This window comes from Scyliorhinus torazame, chromosome 2, assembly GCF_047496885.1.
Source record: "Scyliorhinus torazame isolate Kashiwa2021f chromosome 2, sScyTor2.1, whole genome shotgun sequence".
NCBI classification, from domain to species: Eukaryota; Metazoa; Chordata; class Chondrichthyes; order Carcharhiniformes; family Scyliorhinidae; genus Scyliorhinus; species Scyliorhinus torazame.
Window position 1 is genome coordinate 318,967,196 of NC_092708.1, and position 6,999 is coordinate 318,974,194.

Below are 6,999 nucleotides of genomic sequence, written 5' to 3' on the forward strand. Positions count from 1 at the left end.
TGGGTCCACGGCATTTTACATTTTATTTTAGTATATGAGGTCACATTTTGAAAATAAATCCCTGTATCTACCGAGAAGGACTCCCTCTTGTGATATCAACTGAATTTTGGTGTAAAATGACTTGAACCCTGAAAAGTCTATAGCTTATTTTGATGTTCGCGCAATGTTTGGACAATGCAGGCGTCAGTGTTGTACCTTCCTGAAAATTAAACTTCTGTGTCACAACGCCAAATTGCTATCTTGAAGAAATTTACCATTTTTGCATTTTGACGTGAATCATAATGAAATCACATTCTGGAAAAAGAATGGAATTTTAAAGCTAGATTGTGATACCAGCTGACATAAAGCTCTTTAGGTCATGTTGTGATCATAGAATTTACAGTGCAGAAGGAGGCCATTCGGCCCATCGAGTCTGCACTAGCCCTGGGAAAGAGCACCCTACCTAAGCCCGCTCCTCCACCCCATCCCCGTAACCCAGCAACCCCACCCAACCTTTTTGGACACTAAGGGCAATTTAGCATGGCCAATCTACATAACCTGCACATCTTTGGACTGTAGGAGGAAACCGGAGCACCCGGAGGAAACCCATGCAGACACGGGGAGAACGTGCAGACTCCGCACAGACAGTGACCCAAGCCGGGAATCGAACCCGGCACCCTGGAGCTGTAAAGCAACTGTGCTAACCTCTCTGTGACCGTGCCCTCCGATGATCACTGGTGTCTACCTGTGCAAAATAAAATATTTATTGCAAATATAAAAAAAGAGAATGGTGGCCATTGCCGCCTTTTAAATGAAAATAAATTGCGCTGTGTGAGTGTTTCCAGAAAGAAGCAGCAGCAGAGAGCAGGTCACGCGTCCTGCATGCACACTTGGTGTGAAGCGCCCTCCAGGTATGTGCTTTTGGCACCAAATCCCAGAGCAGTGTTGCTTCCATTTTCCAACTGCTGTGACGATGAATGGTTTTCTTTAAAGTAAGAGACGGCTTGAGACTCAAATAGGCAGTTTACCTATTGTTCCGGATCTCGCAACAGAATCTGCTCTGGACTGTGGGAGGAAAACGAAGCACCGGAGGAAACCCACGCAGACACGGGGAGAAAGTGCAAACTCCACACAGTCACCCAAGGTTCAAATTGAACATGGGACCCTGGTGTTTTGAGGCAGCAGTGCTAACCTCTGTGCTACTGTGTTGCCTGTGTTATGTCTCTGCTTTGTTTACTTCCATTATCTCATTCATTTGTAATTATCTCATAATTAAATGTTGTGTTTTGATCTTTCAGTAAGACATTTTTTTTTTAAATTGCTTTTTCTGAGTTCCAAAGCCAGGGCTCAGAGTGTGGACAGGAGCGAACCCCTAATCCAGCTCCTTGTCTGCCCCAAAAAACAATTCAAATTGAATCCAATTCATGGTCCCCACAAGAGAGGCATACCAGATCTGAGCCAAAAGGCAGAGCAGATACTACACTTGACCTTAGCCAAAAGGCCGAGAAGCGATCAGTAAGACATTTGTAACGTTTAATGGAAAACATTTATTAAAAAAATAATTTTATGAATTCAAAATTTTGAAACTAGTTAACATTTAACTTAACTTTTAACTTTATTAGCTGAATGATGACATAAAACTACCTCAACTTAAAAAGAAATTTTGCAATAAAATGTATTTTCTCCTTTAAAAACAACGGTTAATAAAATATACTTTTGCACATAACCACAATGGTTCTGTCGATTTGTAAGAGGGAAGAAGGGGGAAGGAAGAGGGGGAAGGAGAGGGAGGGGGGGAAGACAGAGGGGGGGAGGGAGGGAAGACAGAGGGGGGGAGGGAGGGAAGACAGAGGGGGGCAGGAGAGGGAAGAGGGGGGAAGGAGAGGGAGGGAGGGAAGTGGGGGGAAGGGGAGGGAAGTGGGGGAAGGGGAGGGAAGCAGAGCAAGGGGAGGGAAGGGGAAGGGAGAGGGGGGGATGGGAGGGAGGGAAGAGGGGGGAAGGAGAGGGAGGGAGGGAAGTGGGGGGAAGGGGAGGGAAGCAGAGCAAGGGGAGGGAAGGGGAAGGCAGAGGGGGGGGGAGGGAGGGACGAGGGGGAAGGAGAGGGAGGGAGGGAAGCGGGGGAAGGGGAGGGAGTGAGGGAGGGAAGAGGGGGGATGGGAGGGAGGGAAGAGGGGGGTGGAGAGGGAGGGAGGGAAGAGGGGGGTGGAGAGGGAGGGAGGGAAGAGGGGGGTGGAGAGGGAGGGAGGGAAGAGGGGGTGGAGAGGGAGGGAAGAGGGGGGTGGAGAGGGAGGGAGGGAAGAGGGGGGTGGAGAGGGAGGGAGGGAAGAGGGGGGTGGAGAGGGAGGGAGGGAAGAGGGGGGTGGAGAGGGAGGGAGGGAAGAGGGGGGTGGAGAGGGAGGGAGGGAAGAGGGGGTGGAGAGGGAGGGAGGGAAGAGGGGGAAGGGGATGTGTGGGAGGGAAGAGGGGGAAAGGGAGGGAGGGAAGAGGAGGGAGGGAAGGGGAGGGAGGGAAGGGGGAAGGGGAGGGAGGGGGGAGGGAAGGGGGAGGGAGGGAAGGAAGAGGAGGAGGGAGGGAAGGGGAGGGAGGGAGGGGGAGGGGGAGGGAGGGAAGGGGAGGGAGGGGGAAGAGGGGGAGGGAGGGGGGGAAGAGGGGGAGGGAGGGAAGGAAGAGGAGGAGGGGGAGGGAGGGAAGGGAAGGGGAAGGGGAGGGAGGGGGAAAGGGGAGGGGGAAGAGGGGGAAGGGGAGGGGGGAAGAGGGGGAAGGGAAGGGAGGGAGGGAAGAGGGGGAAGGGGAGGGAGGGAGGGAAGAGGGGGAAGGGGAGGGAAGAGGGGGAAGGGGAGGGAGGGAGGGAAGAGGGGGAAGGGGAGGGAGGGAAGAGGGGGAAGGGAAGAGGGGCGAAAGAGAGGGAGGGAGGGAAGAGGGGGGAAGGGGAGGGAAGAGGGGGCAAGGGGAGGGAAGCAGAGCAAGGGGAGGGAAGCAGAGCAAGGGGAGGGAAGAGGGGGGACGGGGCGGGAAGAGGGGGGAAGGGGAGGGAAGCAGAGCAAGGGGAGGGAAGGGGAAGCGAGAGAGGGAGGAGGGTCAGGGAGGGAAGAGGGGGAAAGGGGAGGGAAGAGGGGAGGGGGAGGGAGGGAAGAGGGGGAAAGTGGATGGAAGAGGGGGAGGGAGGGAAGAGGGGGGAAAGGGGAGGGGAGGGAAGCGGTGCAAGGGAAGGACAAAGAAGGGAGGGAAGAGGAGGGGAGTAAGGGGTTTGAGGTATCAATTGTTAATTTTACAAGCTCCATGTCCGAAAGCAGCAGCTGCCAGGTGATCTCGAATGGGCCTTGCCTCACCTGGAGCCTGGACTTACACACTTTCACCAGGAGGTATGTCTGCATCAAGCTCCATATTACCTTCTTCCAGCTCGTCCATTTCTGGTGGCAAGACATCATCTGGGTGAATGCTCAGTCTATGCTGAATGGCAAAGATGTACAATGCACAACACACTATAACAAACTTTGAGACTACCTCTGGTGTGTACTGTAACATGCCCCCTGACCTGTCCAGGCATCAAAAACATGAATTCGAAACACAATTGTCCTCTCTACTACCTGATGTGTTGCTACACGTGCACGGTTGTATCGTTCCTGTGCTTCATTGTTGCTCCTACGGAATTCTGTCACAAGCCGTGTTCACAATGGGTATTTCTTATAGTCCAGTAACCATCCATTAATTCCTGGTAGTGTTGTGATGGACTGGTGTAACACTGAGCTTTCAAGGACAAATGAGTCATGGACACATCCTCAGGTGTTTGCATTTACAGTGAGAATCCTCATTTGTGCATCACACACTCTCACCACAGTTAAAGTTGGAACTCCATCCTGTTGATGAATGAAACAGTGTCATTTCTTGATGCCTTCAATGCAATATGTGTTCGATCTATAGATCCAATTATTTTGGGGAAACTAGCAATTCTGTAGAAACCTCTCCTTCATCTTTGCAGGGAATATGTCAAAGACAATAGGCTCTAAAGCCTTACGATAAATTGCATTCATTATGCAACTAATGCCATGTTGAAAGGATCCAAACACAAAAAAATTCAGTGCTGTCTTGAGTTACATTTCCACTGTTAAGGCAGCGCGGCAGTTAGAGTTCAGCTTCAGGTCTTCCTGAGGCGTCCCATTGCTTCCTTGCTGAAGCGCAGTCTCCTGTCACACATCTCCTCTGACATCATTTCATGTGATGCACTTTGCCTTTGCACACTTAGGAGTGGGCAATTGATTTGCTTCCTCGCCAGGCGGAGATGATACCTCACTCTTCTTTTATGATCCCTGCACCTATGTCGAAGCCTCAAAATAAGTTTGAGGATTTTAAGAAGCCAAGCTATAAGTGTGATGCCCCAGCGGGAGTGAAGCATGACTACAGATTTTGAATCTCTACTGGATTCTGCAATACCTGTCAGAGTGATAGTTCACATTAGCTTACAGGAGGCTTGCATACGTCAACTAAGGCATTACACTTTTTTACAACTTTTGAAGTAATCACCGAGGCTTGCAAGGATGAACATTGCATCAGGTAGACTCATAAACAACACAGCTTAAATTTGTTGCAAAATCCAAATGTGCTTTAGTTCTGAATCAGCAGGGAGGACAAGCATGCTAACATTGGTGTCCTTGAAGTAGTCAATAGCACCAGTATCGAGGCCATGATCATCCAAAACCAACTATGAACTCCGCTGGGCTGCCCATATGCTGAGGATGTCAGAGTCCCGACTGCCAAAGCAAATTTTCTTCACCCAGCTCAAGGAAGGTTCCCAAACAAGAGAAGGACAAAGGAGGCTCTTCAAAGACACCGTAAAGGCTTATCTCAAGAAATGGAACATAGATGTCAATGCCTGGGAAACCCTTGCTCAGAAGAGAGGAACCTCCTGATTGAAGGGACTCAATTGTACAAGAACACCCGAGGGCAAGAGGAGGCCCAGAAAAGAAGCCTGAGAAAGGAATACCTGCAACTTAGCATCCAAGGACCAATGCCACCTTTTGGAAAGTCCTGCCATGGGAGTAATTGAAGATGTGGCTCTAGGATTGGGCTCTTCAGCCACGCAAGGACCCACAGAGCCCATGACAAGTAACATGGAGTATCATAGGTGGACAATCACACTTGTTAGCGAGTGATCGCTGCAGATTACATACACTCCAAACACATTTTATCCATTAATAATAATAATAATAATAATAATGTTTATTAGCGTCACAAGTAGGCTTACAGTAACACTGCAATGAGGTTGCTGTGAAAATCCCCTAGTTGCCACACTACGGTGCTTGTTTGGGTACACTGAGGGAGAATTCAGAATGTCCACTTCACCGAACAAGCACGTCTTTCGGGACATTTTGTGGAAGAAAACCAGAGCACCCGGAGGAAACTTACCCAGACACTGGGAGAACGTGCAGACTCTGCACAGACAGTGACCCAAGCCAGGAATTGAACGTGGGTCCCTGGCACTGTGAAGCTACAGTGGTAACCACTGTATTACCATGATAATTCCTTTAATGGAATAACATCCTCATGACAAACCAAAGTCAAAAAAAATCTTTCTTTCACTTTCTGTGACTCCAAACTCACTTTATAAAGTAAAGTACCTTTTTAATGGAATTAACAGCCTCGTGACATGCCAAAGTTAAATAAAATTAAAATATATCTTCCTTTCACTTTATTTGCATTTTAAACATATTTATAAATGCTAAACACTAATAATATAAAACATTAACCTCCCAAAAAAAATCTCTCCTGATGTCTCCTGCCTCTGCTCGATGATCCTGGACCGGGAAAAAAAAAGCACAAATAGAAAGGTATAAAAACATATATAACATTGGGGCAAGTTGGCCAGGTTAGCGCTTTCCCAGGATTGTTAATGCAGAAGATTCAGCGCATCAAGACAAGCAGGTGAAAAACAGACAGGGAATTTAAATGCGACGCCCTTCCAGAGCGCATGTCCGAGCGTCTGCACTTCCAGCTGGCTGTGCTGCGCATGTGCGGCGGACAATCAACTTAAGTCTGAGAGGAGACAGGAAGTTATGGGCCTATGTCTTTGCCATGGCTTGATGGCCTCTAGAATACAGATGGTAATAAGACCATAAGACCATAAGACATAGGAGCGGAAGTAAGGCCATTCGGCCCATCGAGTCCACTCCACCATTCAATCATGGCTGATTTCAACTCCATTTACCCGCTCTCTCTCCATAGCCCTTAATTCCTCGAGAAATCAAGAATTTATCAACTTCTGTCTTAAAGACACTCAACGTCCCGGCCTCCACCGCCCTCTGTGGCAATGAATTCCACAGACCCACCACTCTCTGGCTGAAGAAATTTTCCTCATCTCTGTTCTAAAGTGACTCCCTTTTATTCTAAGGCTGTGCCCCCGGGTCCTAGTCTCCCCTGCTAATGGAAACAACTTCCCTACATCCACCCTATCTAAGCCATTCATTATCTTGTAAGTTTCTATTAGATCTACCCTCAACCTCCTAAACTCCAATGAATATAATCCCAGGATCCTCAGACGTTCATCGTATGTTAGGCCTACAATTCCTGGGATCATCCGTGTGAATCTCCGCTGGACCCGCTCCAGTGCCAGTATGTCCTTCCTGAGGTGTGGGGCCCAAAATTGCTCACAGTATTCAAAATGGGGCCTAACTAATGCTTTATAAAGCTTCAGAAGTACATCCCTGCTTTTATATTCCAAGCCTCTTGAGATAAATGACAACATTGCATTTGCTTTCTTAATTACGGACTCAACCTGCAAGTTTACCTTTAGAGAATCCTGGACTAGGACTCCCAAGTCCCTTTGCACTTCAGCATTATGAATTTTGTCACCGTTTAGAAAATAGTCCATGCCTCTATTCTTTTTTCCAAAGTGCAAGACCTCACACTTGCCCACGTTGAATTTCATCAGCCATTTCTTGGACCACTCTCCTAAACTGTCTAAATCTTTCTGCAGCCTCCCCACCTCCTCCATACTACCTGCCCCTCCACCTATCTTTGTATCAT

The 6,999-nt window shown here is 48.6% G+C and overlaps 1 non-coding gene across 1 annotated transcript; it reads right to left on the bottom strand.

The window, feature by feature from the left end:
- Positions 1 to 1,298: 1,298 nt before the first annotated feature.
- LOC140408075 (U2 spliceosomal RNA) lies at positions 1,299 to 1,492 on the bottom strand. The gene has a single exon (XR_011940010.1). It is a non-coding gene; the product is annotated as a U2 spliceosomal RNA (small nuclear RNA).
- Positions 1,493 to 6,999: the final 5,507 nt, after the last annotated feature.